Raw genomic sequence first — 19,468 nt, forward strand, 5'->3', positions numbered from 1 at the left:
CTGATATGAGTATTGCTACTCCAGCTTTCTTTTGACTTCCATTTGCATGGAATATCTTTTTCCAACCCTTCACTTTCAGTCTATATGTATCCCTTGGTCTGAAGTGGGTTTCTTGTAGGCAGCATATAGAAGGGTCTTGTTTTTGTATCCATTCAGCCAGTCTGTGTCTTTTGGTTGGAGCATTTAATCCATTTACATTTAAAGTGATTATTGACATGTGTGTTCCAATTACCATTTTCTTAATTGTTTTGAGTTTGTATTTGTAGGTGTTTTCCTTTCCTTGTATGTCCTACTTAGAGAAGTTCCTTTAGCACTTGTTGTAAGGCTGGTTTGGTGGTGCTGAATTCTCTTCACTTTTGCTTGTCTGGAAAGCTTTTGATTTCTCCCTCAAATCTGAATGAGATTCTTGCTGGGTAGAGTATTCTTGGCTGTAAGTTTCTCTCTTTCAGGACTTTCAGTATATCCTGCCATTCTCTTCTGGCCTGCAGAGTTTCTGTAGAAAGGTCAGCTGTTATCCTGATGGGTTTTCCCTTATATGTTGTTTGTTGCTTTTCTCTTGCTGCTTTTAATATTTTTTCTTTGTGTTTAATTGTCGTTAGTTTGATTAATATGTGTCTTGGTGTATTTCTCCTTGGGTTTATTCTGTATGGGACTCTCTGTGCTTCTTGGACTTGGTGAATTATTTCCTTTCCCATGTTGGGGACGTTTTCCACTAGAACCTCTTCAAATATTTTCTCAGACCCTTTCTTGTTTTCTTCTTCTTCTGGGATGCCTATAATTCGAATGTTGGTACGTTTAAGGTTATCACTGAGGTCTCTGAAGCTGTCTTCTAGTCTTTTTATTTTTTTTTCTTTTTCCTGCTCTGTGGCATTTATTTCTCCCATTCTATCTTCCAACTCACTTATTCGTTCTTCTGCCTCAGTCATTCTGCTGGTTATAGCATCTAGAGTATTTTTAATTTCAGTTATTTTGTTATCCATTGCTGTTTGTTTTTCTGAGTTCTTATGAACTGTTTCTTGTACTTTCTCTATTTTGTTATCGAGATTTTGTATCATTTTAACTATCATTACTCTAAATTCTTTTTCAGGCATTTTTCCTATTTCCTCCTCATTTATTTGGTCTTGTGGGTTTTTTTCCTGCTCCTTTGCCTGCATGGGGTTTCTTTGTTTCCTCATGGCTGTCCAAGCTTTTGGGGTTGCTTGTCCTGGTGATAGAGGTGTTTATAGAAGACTGTCCAAGCCTCAGACTAATGTCCAAGTATTGGATTAAACGAATATTCAGTCTAGGAAACACATACATGTATAAGACACACAATTACTGAATCCGTTAGTACATAAGGCTCTAGAAAGACCTGACAGAACCCCAGTGTGCTATCAGATATTCAAGGAGAAACCCAGCAGAAATTGACAACTGAAACAGAACAAATCAGAGACAAAAGCAAAAGCAAACAAACAACAAATAACACCCTACACATACAAACATCGATCCAGGGAGATTTTGTAAGCTAGGATCAAATATAGAAATGAGCTGGAGTACCACCAGAGAGAATGGAGATTCTCAGAATGTAACTAGACAACTGTGCTAAGAACTAAGATAAAGACAAAAGCCTAATATTAATACCAAGGCAGTGCATCATCTGGAGAATAGAGCAAGGAGTCTGAGCAGACCGATAGTGTTGCTTATAAGTATGTTAATATAAAATACACTTAAAATGGCTGGAAGAAAGGGGAACAGAAGAGCGTAATGTGGTTGGAAATATGCAAAGAAAAAGAAAGGAATAGAAGTGTATAAAAGAAAGGGATGAAAGGAAAGTATGAAAGATATTTTGTCCGTACTACCAAAAACTTAGTTAGATATAGAAGTATATAAAAAGGTAAAAAAAAAAAAAAAAGAATAAAAAATATCCTTAAAAAATTATGTTGTAAAACTTGTAGATCCCTTAGGGCTAAGATCGTATTTAGTAAATCAAAAAAAAAAAAAAAAAAAATCCAGAACTGATCCCGGAATGGACCAGTTCAATAGGTATTGATACTACTATTTCTGTTTCCTTAGCGTCTCAACTCTAAGTGTCCTTCTCCTTGCCTTGGGTTTCCTTTATTGTTCGTCTGTAAGCCTCGGTGTGTGGGGAGGGAGAGGGTACAATAGTGGCTCCTTCTCCTGGGAGTGAGTGAGCAGCGGCGCACTGATGTTTCAGTCAGGCTTGGAGGTGCCTGTTGCAGCGGGACGCTGGTGGCTCAGGCGTACACCGAAAGTCTTAGAGTTCGGCCTCTCTCGGGGTTTTTTCTTTTTGATGCTGTTTTTTTTTTTTTTTTTCTCGGCAGCCTCCCTGCTGCTGGCGTTGCAAGGAGTTTTAATCTAGCCCCGCCCGAGTGCCTGAGGGTGCTTGTTATCCCTGAGCTCCTTAGGTGGCCCGCAGGGCGTCTCTCCACTGCCTGTTGCAGAGGCGCCGAAAGAGAGGGAGAGGCTACGCGCGCGGCTCCTCCCCCCCGCCCGGGAGCCTGCAGCCTCCAGCCGCCATCATGGCCGGGCAGCTCTCAGGGACCGGCACTCCTCTCCGCGGACCTCCTCCCTCCTGTCCTCTCGGTCCGTCACCCTACCGGCAACAATGTTTCTCACCCTGAACCAGCTCTCCGGTTCCCACGCTCCCGCTCCTGGACCCTCCGTTCAGCCGCGGATCGATGTCTGGGTCCGGGAACGCTGAGCTGCGCTGCGGACGCTCCGTATGTTTCTCACTCCCTCCCGTCTGCCACAGCTCCGCCGCTTCACCCTCTTTGAGCCCTCGTAGATGCCTCCCTACCGGCTATGTCGGGCTCCCCGCAGCCCTTTCTGGTGTCCGAGGCCGTCTGCTGGTGTTCAGCTGGTTCTCTATGGGAATGACTGCGTCCTTCCGTGCATTCCCAATGCATCTGTGGAGAGGGATGCACTCCACGTCTCTCTACTTCGCCGCCATCTTTTTCTCCTCTGTAGTTTTCTTTAAAATATGAAACAAACAAGTTCATCTTTTGACAATTGTACTCTTTTCTTTCCAGATATTGATCATTCAGATAGCCCAACTAAACTCTCACTAAATCATTTTCATTCTCCTGGAAGGAAGGGCTTTAAATTATTAAAAACTCAGTGTACACAAATTTTCCAGTCACATATTTGATATCTTATAAGTTCAAGTATACTAATCTACAGAAAATCCACAAACATATGAATTTCCTATTTGGAAACATAACAAACATAACAAATTCAGTAAAAACAAGAAAAATAAGGCTTAATACTTTAGGGCACTAATTTAATTTATTTCTTATTTACCCAGCAGTTCTGTGATTCTATTGATGCAAGGTAAATCTCAATTTTGAAGATACAGTTATAGCAAATCAAGTTGAGATGAGAAAAAAAGCCAAATGATAAGTAAAGAGGGTACAAAAATGTCAGTAATTTTATGTCATCGCCTATTTCTTCTTTTATAGCAATGGTTCAAAAACTTCAGAGCTACTTGAGGACCTTGTTAAATATTCAGACATGGGTTGTAAATATTCTGATTCAGTGAATTTTAGTCAGAGCCTAAGAATCTGTATTTTTGACTAACATCCCAGGGAATTTTGATAGAGATGATTCAGATGTTACATCAGGCGGAACAAACCTATATAGTCCATATACAAACTCCTGTTAAATTGTGTAAATTTACATATAGCATTTTTTTAGCTTCTAAAAGAGGAAGTAAAAGGATATTCAGGAAATAACTCCCCAATCCAATGTCCATTCTATGAGTTTAATTTGCCAAAAATCTCTCAATGAAAATACAAGAAAAAAAATCAAACAAATGAGAGAGAGAGACAGAAATAGAGACGATTGAAAAACAGAGTGAAACACCTTTTTATCATCTTAGCGACTTCTGTCTAGGGCTAAATCCCTTATAAATTGCAGTTATACTGTAATTGATTTCATTCTTAACAAAACATCAAATCCTCTTGGGAAAAAACAAAGGAAAGTGAGATTAGCTAAGGAAACAGAAAAAAAAAATTCTATTTCAATGATTAAAATTTATGCCTCAGGAATTAAGCAGGCTTGATGCTTTCCTGGATTTACAGCGTTTCATTTGTTACTGCCATTAGCTTTAACTGCTTTGGGAAAATTTAACAACAGAGCTATAGCATGGCTTACAACTCATGAGCTTCAAAGATTCAAGAGCATACGCAACATTTCCTTGCAAACTCTGCTTTAATAGGATTACATGGATAACGCCTTTGAATATTTATTCCCTCTACAAATCAGGTAGGATGCATTTTAATGACATATTTAAAATGTTGTCCTCTTACAGTAGAAGACAATGACACCCAGAAACATGTACATTTTCGAAAAGCAATGAATCACAACCCTCAAAAACTTTCTTGAAAATAGGAAGCTAATTTCAGGATGCATGGTGTCATCTTCATTGAACATATTGGAAAGTAGAATTTATGAAATAATAGTATTGCATATCAGTCCAGCAGTGAATTTGGAAAAAAATGACATTAAACACAATCACAGGAACATAGAGTTAAAATGGGGCCCTTAATCTTTTGCAATATTTGCTACGAAACATTTTTTGCTTCTGAAAGGACAATTACGATACACAGTTGGACTGGTATCTCTCTCTCAGTTCTCATGCATAAAAAATAAACTGCCAATACATAATTAATGCCAATAATGAAACTGGAAACAAAATCTGAGGCCTTGCTCAGCATAACGCCAATTGTTTGACTTGCACACGTCCTTGTCATTTTTATTGAATTTTGATTAGATTTCCTTAATATCTTCCTAATTAAACATTTTTAATCCAAAAATTATGATATTTTGAATTTAGGTATTCTGTGTTTATGGTATGATTTTAATGTCAGAAAACTTGCTTGAAGCTTCTACAATCAGTCTGGAGGTGACTTGAATAAAGTTGTTAGCTAACGAACAAAGTCGTTGTTAATATTAATCTGCATATGCCTATCACTCTCCTGAAGGACATTTACTCAACTTTGAGTTGAAAAGCTAATTGGGAGTCATGGTAGGTTGATAAATATTGGAAATAAGTCTAATATTGTCATAGCATTTATTCCTATTTCATTAATTTTGTAATGAAGAAATACCTGAACGCCTTCTCTCTGTAAACAGTACATTTCTCATTACATGACTGAACCACGATATTTATGGAAAATTGGCCGCTATTTGACTAGCATCTTATTTCTTTATAATTAAAATTCTGCTCATAATTAGAATGGGAAGAAACATTCTTCAGGTGTTATAATGTAAAGAAAAGATTATTAGGACTACAAAAAATAAATAAAATATTTTAAAAACCAAACAATAGTTAATAATGCATGTTTATCTTTTTCTTTTTCCTATTACTGAATTCCACTTTTAAAAGAGGTATCTATTCATTCAGTTAACTACTGTTTAAATGCCCACTTGTATTAGTCAGGTTTGCTGCTAAACAATGAACCCACACTCAGTGTTTTACAAGAACAGACACATAAAGTAGTCCTTGCCTTGGTAGGTATTGGTGACTGCAGGTTATCTGTGGCTGCTGTGACTGTTTCATTCAGCACGACTGTTCAACAAATTGTCCATTTTAAGATCAAGGCTGAAAGAGAGGACACTAATTAGGGCACGCCTAGTCTTCTGGCAGTGGGAATTAGCAAGAGACCAAGAGAAATCCTACAATCACATCTAAGGCTTCTCCTTAGTTGTAGTGTATTTCAAATCCACTTACATTCCATTAATCGAAATATGTCACTAATTAAGCCCACTATTAACGGGATAGAAAGTGGACCCCAAGGGTGAAGTGGACAAGGATGTGTGAGTGAATATCTACAAACATTAAGGAACCTACCACACCACTGTGGGCTCTTTTACATAGTCATTGCCCTCAAGAAGGTTTCAATATGGAATACGTAGTTTGTAAAAAAAGCAGCTTTGTATTATTTAAGAAGGTCTTTCTTTAGGTTCATCCTATCATACTATTTGAATTCTAGACATGTTTATTTAAGAAAAATAAATCTTATTTGCATCTGGGATTTCATTTAAGCTATATATTCTATCAAATTTCTCATTGCAAACACTTTCTGTTGCTGATTCAGATTGCATTTTCATAAATTATTTTAATTCTATACATGGGAGACAGCCCCAATTTAGAATCTCTACCAGAGAAAAATCAAAGTGGATTTGTAAGAGTGAAGACTTATGTGTTGTCACAGCATGAGGGGAAGGCTGAGACATTAGATCACTTTTAATTCTAAGAGAGTCTCCTTCTTGCTGCTCTAGAATGAGATATCGTACTGCCTCCAGGCTAGATACAACTTTCTGCTTCATCCAGATCAGCTAGTATCAATGACCAATGATCAGTAATCAGTACCTTGCACCTTCCCAGGTTTCTTCCTGGGAACAGTAGTGGTTAAATTAATTAACTGGTACGTTTGTGGCATCCAAGTGAAATTATAAATAATAACACTTTCTCTAGGACCTTTTTTTGGTAAGGTTAATTGATGGGTTTGTAATGCAATAAACTATTCCTTATTCCTTAGAGGGTACTACTGCTATTTTTCACCTGGAAATGAGAAATCAGGAATTCACAGGAGTTTTCATCTCCAAAATGGGTCCAAATCTAATGTTATCCAACTCCATCATATATACTCTGCTTTGGTCTTCCTGGATGATTTAATGCCCTTGCTTCTTTTTTTGTTTTTAATAAATTTATTTATTCATTTATTTTATTGGCTGTGTTGGCTCTTTTTTTGCTGTGTGCGGGCTTTCTTTAGTTGCAGTGAGTGGGGGCTACTCTTCATTGTGGTGCATGGGCTCCTCATTGCCATGGCTTCTCTTGTTGTGGAGCACGGGCTCTAGGCACATGGGATTCAGTAGTTGCAGCACATGGGCTCAATAGTTGTGGCTCACGGGCTTAGTTGCTCTGCAGCATGTGGGATCTTCCTGGAGCAGGGATCGAACCCGTGTCCCCTGCATTAGCAGGTGGATTCTCAACCACTGCACCACCTAGGAAACCCCCTTGTTTCTTATTTTACTTATCCTAGTTAAATTATCAAGATCACACCGCTGTTTCTTGCTTTATTTCAATTAAATTAACAAAACTGTAGATGTAATTGTGAGATATATCATCTATAAAATCTGATGATCCATTGACTAAAAGGAATACTTCAACCCCCTTCTCTGTCTCATAAACCTCAACCAATAAAAACTATCCTCTATTTTGACTTGTGTAAAGGCCTTGAGAGAGGTGACTCACTCATTGATGTAAGGAATTCTCCCTCTACATTTTTAGAGTTGGCAGGCCTGACTCTCACATACCAGGAGACGGTGATGCGACAGGGTTGTACACTGAGTTTTACATGCATAAGCTTTAAGGATGCCAAGTAGACTTGCCAGATTACCTAAAACTTCAGGGCTATGAAATGATGTTAGCTATTGATTGGCTGTCCCTTCAAATTCACTGTATTATTTTTTTTAATTATGCCTCTTTCTGCCTTATAGATAATAGACAACAACAACAAAAATCTTGGCATATCTTCTCTCTCTCTCTCTCCATACATTACAAATATATTCACACACATACATATTTTGCTTTTCACAACATAAAATCTGTCACCAGGCTTTATGGATGCAATTTTATCTCATGGTAGTGATTTGTTTTAATTGAGTAAGAATAAATGCTTATGTTCAGGAAAATATTGCCATTTTGTTTAATGAGGTCTTCAGAAAGAGTTAAAATGATTTTATAAAATTGTTTAATACTTGGGCAATCTTAAAAATAAAAGTAAAACATAAATGCTTCCCTAGATTTCTTAGATAAAGGAATTAAGCTTAAATGCATTTCTTCTATCAAATTATCAAAGAAAAGTCAATTCAAAAAATAAAATGACTAATTTTGTCTACCTAAGGATAAAGTATATAGTACTCAGTGCTAATGATGGTACTATAAAATGTGCATTACATTTTATAGTATGTTGGGTATGTTATATAATTGCAATATTTTTCCTAAAAGCAATTTGGCCACACATATTTAAAGTTTGAAAATGTTTCTATATTTTGTCCAAGTAAATCTACTTTGATATTCCAAAGGAAGGACAGCATTTATGTATATCAACTTAACTATAGAGGGGTTTTTAAGTTAACAAAGCAAGATACAAAATTATGGATTTATAAGCACATGTAAGTTGTTCCATGAAACTAGAGGTCACATCATTATTTGTGGATTTAAAATTAAACTCATCCAATTGACTAGAAGAAAAGCCTGAGATCAGAATTTTTTTTAGAGTTAACTCTCTTGCCTTGCATCAGATCATGTAAATATTTTAAAACATTAAACACTTCTACTAATATTAAGGGCAAATTTAAAATTACTATTTTAAAAATTACAATATGAAACTCAAAAGGGAAACATTGAGGGCAAAAGCAAAATTTAAAATATACACAATTTGAGATAATCTTCATGAGCACATAAAGTTAGCAATCAGGACAATTCTGACTTTAATACTCAAAGATATATAAATCATAAGCTAGATGGTACAAATACTCAGTTTTTGTTTTAAAGTGTTATTATTTTCACTCTTTATTTCTTTCTCTTGCTCTTTAGGAATCAGGTTTTAAAAACACGCAAGGAAATAACTAACAGTAAAAGGCAAATTGCAGTTTCATTGAATTCACTAAATGAGTTGTATCAATCTAGTACTAATGTGTCAGATTTCATTTAGTAAAAGTAGAGTGTTCCATTGATGGGAAAACAGATAAAGAATCAAAGAGTAATTCTCTTCTCCTCAGTAAAGACATCATTGAATCCCTGAAGTAGAAGCTTAGTTTTTTGTAATCATTTGTAAATTAAAAAGAGATAAATTTCAGGAAATGATAAGATCAAATATTTCTCCCTGAAGGGTAAACAGGTTTACAGAACTGTGACTGGCATGCCCAGAATTGTTTCCAGGAATGGAAGTATAATCAGTCAGCACTTTAAACTTGAAAACCTGGTACAATCTATAAAGAGGAAGCAAGTTGGGGAGAAAAGTGGATAAATGAGTGCCCCAAAGTGAATAATGAGAATGTCGAGTCATGAAGGACCAAAGAAGAAGCTACTCAAGGGATCTGAGAAGAGAGAAGGAGATAACTTATTTGAAATGAATGTAGGTTTACTCAAACTCTTCATAATTCATGAGGGAAATGTTACAAGTGAATCTGATTACTATTTATTGAAATCACATAAAGATTTCTAAAGTTTTAGAAATGGACTTGAGGTTGTTCCTACAATAAAGTCTTTCTTACATAGTTGATGTTATTGATACATGATGTACCTCCTGTCCCTTGATATTGGGAAAAAACTTTTTGTCAATACCATGGACTGACAGCCATCCAGACAACTCTGTAACAAAAAAAGCTCAAAGCCTTGTCTATTATGAGGACTATTTAGTGGTACTAATTCAAGGTCATCTCTGAGTTTTCTTTACCTTGAATCGCCTCCGTAATTCCCTAATTTTATAAATTGAGATCATTCAGCATTTCTTTATTGTAAATCTCCCCCTCTGTCACAGGAAGATGAAATATACAGTCTAGGGCTTTAGCTCATTGGTCCAGCATCAGTTCAGTTTCATTGTTGCTTCCTTTTAGCTCATTTATTATCTGACTCCTTAGGCAAAACTCACATTTAAATTAACAGGTTGAGGTCATGTGCTTTAAGTCTGAGCCATTACGTCGGTACCAGGATAAGTATCTTGCCCTGGAAAGCCAGCACCTATTATTGTGTTTTCTTCTCCTGAAACTGCTAAATGTTGTGCTCTGGATGCTTTCCCTAAGTCCTACTAAATATGTATTGTTGGAGCTTTCCGGGTATATCGCCCATCGAATTGCACCTTCCGTATTATTCATCCATTACTATCCATTATCCTGCCTCTGCAGATTTACCTGGACTTCCTGTGTCACTTCTTTTGGGCTGCCATAATATAGCCTCAGCCAAGCACGGAGTACATCATGAATTAGCAGTATATCACAATTTTCTCTATTCACCCCCTGCTCCCTTCCCAAGTTCTACAAACAAATATCAGATTCAGGATAGTGATAGTAGTGGGGGCGTGTTCACATTTGCTCTTCACAGCAAATTAAAATAAGTAGATTTACTAGAGAATATTCTGACCAAGCTCCTTATAATACAGATGCAGGTTTCAGAGGCAAAAGTTGGCATAGAGGTTTGAAATAATCTCAAGACGACCGGTGAAAGATGGGGATCTTATGGGATAAAAAAGCATTATACTAAAAGATCCTCCTTGAATTCCAACTATGTAATCCCATAATTCTAACACTGAGCAAAATCTTGAAGTTGGTAGAGTTGTGGTTGGCTTGTTCCTACTGCTCTTTCACAAGTTCTCAGACCTCAAGATACCTGCTGCTCATGAAACACCTATTCTATGTCTCATTCCTTTAATATGACTCTTAAAGGCAGGGAATATGAGTATCAGTTGAATAACATTCTACCACGGAGCCATGAGGGTCACCAGAACGAAGCATGGGAATATAGTCAGGCCTAAGGAATTGGCTGGCATCCTACACTTTCCCTGTCATTCACTCTACCTGTTCTATTGGTTGCATCCCTGATTAACGGTCTGTGACAGCAGGGTCTGTGTCTATCTTGTTCACTACTTTATCACCAGTTCCTTGCATGGCACATGACCTCCTATAGTCTGATATATAAAGAAATGCCAAGCCCAACAAGTCCTTGAGCTCTAGTCTAAGAAATGCTGATAATTCTTTATGTCACTGTAATGAAAATAAAAATGATTCCCATAAAGGTGGATCTTGAAATTTGGGGGAAAAGACAAAATTTTATTAAAAAATTCAGCAGCAGTTAGATGTGAGGGGATGCATAGAATAAGCTATTTGAGAAAATGAGTCTTAGCTTCTTTGTCAGATAAAATATTTTATTTCAGAGTCACGACCATAAAGAGAGTCTAGAAAAATCCTTACGTAGTTAGAAAACAGCTAGAGAATTAGAACATTACTGAACTCTGCGGGATAACAAATGATAACCCTGAGGATGTAACTAAATGTGAGTAAACAGTACCTCAGACAACCTTTCCAGTGACACACCAGAAAAAAGGAAGCTATATATTTAATGTATTTTTATGGGACAAATGCTTAAGAATGTGTGATGTGGGTAATTAAAACCAATGAATATTTATACGCCACTGTTTAGCACATCTAAAATTGATAGAACAAATGCAGTGGACAACTAAGGTAAGGGTCTTGTGTGACAACAGAAAAAAAACAATTAGAATGGGATTATGCTTTGAAACATAAAGTCATGTTATTGAAGCCCACTATGAAGTTTATGGGCTGAAGAGATAATATCATCAGATGGATTTTAAACTGTTTGACTCAAGAGACAAATAAAGACCTTAAATTGTTTGTTGTGCTTGGTACTGCCTATGGCTTTGGAAAAGAGAGATCAATAAAAGAAGCAAACAACCAGGGAAAGAATCAGTAGGGTTGTTAAGGAATCTGAGTAGAAAGTTAGTGACAGATAAAGTTGATAATGCTGTATAAAAGCAAAGAAAACATTTCCCTTTCCACGTTTACTAAATTCATGAGTGTGCAGGTCTTGCAAACAATGTGGCACATCTTGTCTGCAGTAAACCCAATCTCTTTTCAAAAGAAAATTGAATGTAAATTGTATGGTAGTAAAGATGTCTTAGCTATGATGACTGTAAATCTTGGAAGAAAGAATAGGACGTTGGTTCACTAGCATCAACATCCTTGAAAGAATAGTAAGTTCAAGGTTTCTTCTCCAACTGGCTTCAACGCTACCACTGAAACATTGTTCCTATTACAGCCGGCGGCTAATTCCAGGTGCTGATTGCTGGTTTCCCATAAGGAAACTGATGCACCATGCCCTGGTGGATTCCCACGAACCATGCCTGCCAAGAACATTTTGATTCGAAGGAGGTAAGGGAATGAAACTGGATTGTAAAATGTTCTCCTCATTGTGAACAAAGCCGAATGACTCACAAAATACTCTCTTAAACTTGATCCAAACCGCCCAGGGAGCAAGGGACCCAGTAAAGATAAGACCATTCTCAGAAGCATGATCAAGAAATATGAAGAAGTAAACTTCCTATCTAGATTCAAGGTAATTTAAACTATCTTTTCCTTTATAGAAACTGAAAATTGTTTGGCTTTGTGGTGTTGATACTCACCATTTCCATGCTTCTATTCATATTCATTTTACTCTTAATGTTCCAACCTAGGTTTTCTCCATATTACTCCATAAGCAATTTTAAGTCCTTAAATTTATCTTTTTTGGCATAATAGCAATATTTGACATAATTCATCGCTCATTTCTTAGTTAAACACCTTGAGCATGGCCTTGGGACTGAACACCATACTTCCCTGGTCATCTTCCTGAACCAGTCATCCTCAAACTCCTTTACTGGCTTCTCCTCAACTCTCTGACTTCAAATGTTGGAGGGCTCTGGGGCTTAGTTTTTGAAAGCCTCCTGTATACACACATGCCTGAGATTATTCCAGCCAGTAGCATGGCTTTAGAAGCCATTTATTTTCTGATGATTCACAAAATGTTATCTCTAGACCTCTTCCCTGAATTCCAGGTTTGTGTACCCAATTGCTTAATCCACAATATGTCTCAAATTTGATACATCTAAATCTGAACCTGAATCCTAATTGCCATGGACTGGAGGTTTGTGTCCCCTCAAAATTCATATGCTGAAACCAAACCCTCAGTATGATGGTATCTGGAGGTGGGGCCTTTGGGGGGCGATTAGCTCATGAATGGAATCGGTGCCTTTATAACAGAGGCCCCAGAGAACTCCTTTACTCCTTCTGCCATATGAGAGCACGACAAAAAGAGAGCCAGAAAGAGGGCTCTCACCAGACACCGAATCTGCTGACACCTTGATCTTAGACTTCCAGCCTCCAAAACTGTAAGAAATAAGTTTCCATTGTTTATAAGCCACCCAGTTTATATCAGCCAAAAAGATGAAGACACTATTCTACGTACAGTCTTCCTATCAGTCCAGAGCTCCACTGATTGCTCGGGTTACGAAGCTTCATGCCATCCTTGACTCCTCTTTTTCTCTCACAACTCACATCCAGTTCATCAGGAAAAGCTTCAAAATGTGCCCAGGATCTGAACACACCTCACCACCTCCACTGTGATACGCTAGTCCATGTCCTGATTTTCTCTGCCTGGGTTCCTGCAGTGGTCTTCTAATAGGTCCTCTCCCTAACTCTGTCCTCAACTCCCCACGGTTAATTCTCAACACAGCAGCCAGAATGCCTTTATTTCTAAATGTTCCATTACAGCATTACTTTGATCAAAACTTCAGGGTCTTTCTATCTAATTCAGAGTACAATCTAAGGTCCTTATAATAGAATTTGGCCTCATATTTTATAGCTCTATCCTTTGACCTCTTGGTTCTTGAGTCACATAGGCTACCCTGTTATTTCCTAAATACTCTCAAGTCAGGATACGCACATCAGCTTTTCCACCTGCCTAAAATAATTTCCCTAAGATCTGCCTATGATCTGTATTTCCTTGTGCCTCAGGTCTTAATTCAGTGAGGTCTTTTCTGATGTTCATATGTAAAGTGTCACTTCCACTATACTTAAGAATATCTGAGAGACTACAGAGCTGCATATTTATAGTTTTACTCTCTATCTCCCACACTAGAATTAAACTCTGGGAGGACAAAGGTTTTCATGTTTGTTTTGTTTGTTTTGTTTTTTCTGTTTTGTTCACTGATATTTCCAGCATCAAGGACAGTTTCTAGCATCTAACATCTACATGAATGTTTATTTAAAAAGCAATTTATGCTACTACATTTTAAAATTAAAAATTAATATATTATTTTATTAATTACTTCTTGTATATGAAGCAAAAAGCATACAATGAATAATAAATCAAATACCATTTTGCTTTCTACTCAAATAGCTATTAGAACAGCATCTCTTTAAAGTAACTCATGTCCCTCACCTGAATCACATTTTCCTCCCTACACCCCAGAATAACTACTATTTTGACTTCTGTGATTATGATTCCTTTGTTTTTCTTCACAGTTTTCACATATATGGATGAGTTGATAAACAACATGGTATAGTTTTCATTTTTTCTCCTTTATGTAAATGGAATCATATGGTGTGCATTTTCTGCAACTTGCCTTATTTCACGCAACATTCATTTAAGATTCGTCTATCTATCCATTCATGGATTCCTCAAATATTGTGTAAGCGTCTTCTATATGCCCCACACCATTCTATGCTCTTAGGGTATACCAATGACCAAAGCGGACAAAGATTCTACCACCATGGGGATCACATTATAGCAAAGGAAAATAACTAGTAATAAGCATGAGTAAGTAAAATAAGTTAAATATGTTGCATATTAAAGGTGAAACATATAGGAAAAAAAGGAAAAATATACAGGAAAAAATTACAAAGCAGAGTATGGGGAATCAGCAGGACTATGCCAGCGATGGGGAGGGAGGAGATTTGCTGTTTTAAACAGGGTGGCCAGAGGAGGTCTCATTGAGCAGATGACTTTAAGCAAAGAATTAAAGAAAGTAAAGAGGCTAGAAATTTGGATTTATAGGAGAAAAACATTCCGTGTACCAGAAACAGCTAGAATAAAGAAGTTAAGGCAAGAGTGTGACTGGTGTGTTTGAGAAACAGCAAGGAGGCCAGTGTGGCCAGAGTTGAGCGAACAAAGAGATCAGGAGATGAATTCAGAGACTGAATAAAGACCCAGAACCCACAGAGTTTTGGAAGCCACTGTAAGGACTTCATTCTTTTCCATGAGTGAAGTGGAGAAGCACTGCAGCATTTTGAGTGGAAGAGTGACATGATCCGCCTTGTATTTTGCAAGTATTTCTCTGTTGCTATAATGAAAATGAATGGTGGGGAACAAAGATGAAGATAAGAGAGCAGTCTGGAGGCTATCACAGTCATATAAGCCTGATAGAATTTCTTGACAAATTGGATGTGCTTGTGAGAGAAGGAGAGAAATCGGAATGATTCCATAGTTTTTGCCCCAAGAATTGGAAAGATGCAATTTCCATCCACTGAGGTGTTTCTCCCATCACAGTCCCATTTAACTGTGGCCTATGTAGAAGGCTGATGGATCACTGAGAATGACAGTGAGCTATCATGAGCTCCATCAAGAGGTGTCTCCAACTGCATTTTCTCCTTAAAGGATATAGTGAATATAGTCCCTGACACCTGCAAAATTAGCTAGCAAGCTGATAAATGCATTTTGTTCTCAATCCCAATAAACAAAGAGCATCAGATGTCTCTTATTTTCAACAGGCAGAGTCTAACTGTACTGTTTTGCAGTACAAGGCTCCATCAGTTCCTGGACTTGGCTTCATCATTTAGCTCAGTGGGACCTTAATTATCTTGTTTCCTATAGGAAATCATGCTGGTCTACTACATTGATTGTCCATGCTGATAGGGTATATTGATTGGTAGGTAGCAGGTATCCTAGATAACTTGAAAGATACATGCATACTAGACAATGGGAAACAAACGAAAGGATTGTCAGGCACTCACCATTGAAATACATTGTCTGGCTGTTCAGGTGTCTCAGGTATGTCAGAATGCCCCTTCCAAAGTGTGAGATAATTTGCATCTTGGGCCCCCTAACTACTAAAAAGACACAATGCCCACTGGATCACTTTGGATTTATAGATGCCCTGTGCCAAAATTTAGTGTGTTGCTTAATTGATACACATATTTGGAAATGCTACTCCTATGTAGTTAGTTAGTAACCAAGAATATTGAGAGCTTTGATGGGACTCAGAGCAGTGTAGGCTCTCCGGCTGGCCCAGGTTGCAGTGCAAAAAGTGTTGCCCCTTGGGCTTATGATCTGTTGAAATCAAGCATGTGCAAGGTGCCTGTGGTCAGACTGCAATGCTCTCTGGAGACTATGTCAAGTGCAGATGGGAAATTGCGGTGTAGAACAATGGTGTTTGGGGGGAATTTCCTGTCCTCTGAGTAAAAATACCTGATAAGCTCATTGTGAAGTAGATATTATCTCATCTACTAAGCCATCAAGTTGGCATGCTCAGATTATATGGATGAATCATTCAGAAGAGGCCTAGGGAGTAAAAATATTTGTTTCCAATATAAACACTTAGTATGCATGAGGAGACCCTCAATGATCAGGTATTAAAAAAAAAAAGACATCCTGTCAATATCATTCTTTTTCACTATCAGCCTGTTTGCTAAGGAAGAGGCCAAAAGAGATGTTCTTCATTGACTTTTCAACAAGTAACCCATCCCCGCCCCATCCTCACTGACCCTGCTCCCCACCTCCTATTTGATCTATCTATAGCCATTGCTGAGTGCCCTAACTTCCAGGGGCAGAGAACAATATCCAGTCACCTGGTGGTAATTCTATTAGACTTCTTTTATCTTAGGGAAGACAGCAGACAGAATATGTTCTTAATGGAGTAGATCCTTACACTAGACATGGATTTGGTTTCCCTGAATTCCTCTGCCAGAAACAACTCTTAAGGAATTAGAAAGCTTTATTTATTGTTAGAAAGTTCTACACAATATTGCTTCGAACTAAAGAATTCAGCCTCTGGCAAGAGAAGAAAGACAGTGGGCTGACGCCCTGGTATTCAATGATCTTATCCTATTTTGTACTGCACCACCCAGAAGCAACAAACCAAAGAGAATGGTGAAATGGAAGTAAAACTCACATATGGCTCTGACTGGGAGGTAATACCTTGTGAAGTTGGGCTAATAAGCAAGAGGATGCAGGTTCCATTCTGTGATTTTTTTTCCTTATAGTCAAAACAAAGGGGAACAAAATAATAAAATAGCGACACATACGACTGTTTCACTTAATGACCTACCAAGGCAATTGAATAAGTTTGTGCAGGTTGTACTCTTTTTTTTTTTTTAACCTATTGAGAAAATCTTTTTTTCTCTCTCTCTTTTAAGCTGATAAAATGTAGTATTTAAATTTTATACATTTTTAAGAATAAACCAAGCTTTCACTTCTATGATAAGCCTAAATGTCACAATTTTGTTAACATAATTTCTAGGATTTTACAATCTATGTCCCTGAGTGAGAGTGGCTAACATTTTTTTTTTCTCTTTTCTATACTGCCCTTGTTAGAATTTTTACTTGTTAAGGTGGCACCAGTCACATAAAATCATTTGGGGAGTGTTCCTTCATTTTCCATTTTCTGAAAGAATGAGATCCAAGTTGAATTTACTATTTCTCTAATACCAAATAGTTCTATAAAGCTATATGAGCTTTATTCGTGTGTTAAATATTTTTAAATTAGTTAATAACATTGATAATTGTATTATTGAAGTTTTCTACTACAGTTTGACCACTCTAGGAATTTCTCATTTATGTTGAAATTTCTTAATTTTGTTGGCATATAGTTGCTTATAATAACCTCTTATAGTTTTAATCTCTGCCACCTAGATAGGTATGACCTCTTCTCATTCCTAATAATGTTAACTCATCCCTTGCTATATTTTGTCACATCTGCCAAATGTGTTCCAGACTTCCCCATTAAAAAAATGTGCATACACAAACACACGTCCATTGAATCAACCTATCTTTCAAACTAAAACCCTACCTTTGCCTTTTACAAGCAAACTCCTTTAAAAGGCAGGGTACAGCAGTAAGCCACAATATATTTATCAGTTATCTAATGCTACATTTTAAAAAAATCACTCCAAAAATTACCAAGCTAAAGCAAGGATTGTTCTTAGGATTCTGTGGGTTGGCTGGGAGGTTCCTTTTGTTGGTTTCTCGCAGCCCACTTGCGTGGCTACATTTAACAAGAGGGTTGTTTAGGCTGGAGAGTCCAAAATGTTCTCACTACATGTCTGGCAGTTGCCTGGGACAGCTTGGTTCTCCTCCATGTGGCCCCTCCTCCTATACTAGTGCTTCCTTTACTAGTGTCAGCATAGCACTCTAAGGGGAAAAGGCCTCTGTGGCTTAGACTACAGAGCTTGTCACTTCTAACACATTATATTGGTCAAAACAAGCCACAAGAACAGCCTAGATTCAAGTGGTGGGGAAACAGCCCCCACCTCTTGCTGGGAGAAGCTGCAAAAAATTCATGGCACAGTTAATCTTCCATAGTCTGTCTTCTGGCCAAAATTATTCACAGAGTTCTTGTTTGTAAAATGCATTCACCCTTCCAAAGACCTCACCAAAGTCTCCTCAAATCAAGGCATCAGGATTGAGGTCTTTGATCTCATGATCTGTATCAGGTCTCAGTGAGGCTTCCTGTGTGTGAGTTCTCTTAGTCCAGAGATCTGTGAAAGAAAGAGATAATTTATCTACCACTCTCCCTTTCTATCACATAATGGTGACACAAGTATGGGGATAACCACAATAGATTTTTCCATTTTAAAAGGTGAGGGATAGAAGGAACATGGTCAATGGTCTATGGAAATTCCAGTGATTCTCAACTTTATTTGGAAACATGCCAACACTTCCTCCTACTCCTAGAACAGGAAAAGGTATTTGGTGATGATTTATTTCCATTTTCTAGGTGTGGTTCTCTAACCTATTTTCTTTCTTCAACTCTTGTCTCTTCCCTCTGGGCCCTTGGCTCAAGAACTTGGGCTCATGGTCTGCCCTCTGGGGAGACATTCCTTCTTTGTTTATTTGTTTGTTTTTAAATAAGAAATGGCCCTGTTTGCAGTTGAGTAGCTTTCCCAAAATATTCTGTTTAGTTTAATCTGTCACTGTCCCTTTTAGCTCAAACTAGTAGTGTTTTTGTTGATAACCTTCTGTTAAAATTTTCTAGTTTCCTATGGATCTGATTGACATTTTCTCCATGATCTAAAAGATAAATCCACAATTCATTTTGAGATGGACTTCTTTCTATTTGAAGAATATGTGAAACTTCTAAAGGATAATGCTGTTATGATTTTCAGATGTTCTTTTTTCCCAGCGTAGAGTAGCAACTTAATTTTCTGAGAGCTTAACACCCTTAATTTCATGTTACCATGAGGCCAACCTTATTTTAAAAAATTTCTTTTGTGGGCAGAATATAGAGAAGATAAACAGGTTTATTTTCCAATCCAAATATATACTGGGTGTTCTATAATTCCTGCAGATTTTTCTCGCTCTTGAACTTTAGTTTATCTTTACCTTCTCATACCTTATCACATGAAGCTATACAAAGCCAATTGGACGGTTTTCACATTCTGTTTGGAAGTTTTCTTGGCTAGATTCACAAGTTCGTTAGGTACATTTTTTATCTTCCACATTTTTCGGATGACATCGTCTCTGACTGCTTCTCCACTGCATAATATGGGTCATCCTGTCTCTAGCCTTCATTAGTAATTTCTTCTTTGTTTTCCCAGAGTCCGCTAACACTCTCCTTACTGCTTTTATATTTTCTTCCTTCTACTTGGCCCCCAAACTAATGCCACATGATTTAGATTTTTGTTATAGTAG

The sequence above is a fragment of the Hippopotamus amphibius genome, chromosome 6 (genome assembly GCF_030028045.1).
Source record: "Hippopotamus amphibius kiboko isolate mHipAmp2 chromosome 6, mHipAmp2.hap2, whole genome shotgun sequence".
Taxonomy (NCBI): Eukaryota; Metazoa; Chordata; class Mammalia; order Artiodactyla; family Hippopotamidae; genus Hippopotamus; species Hippopotamus amphibius.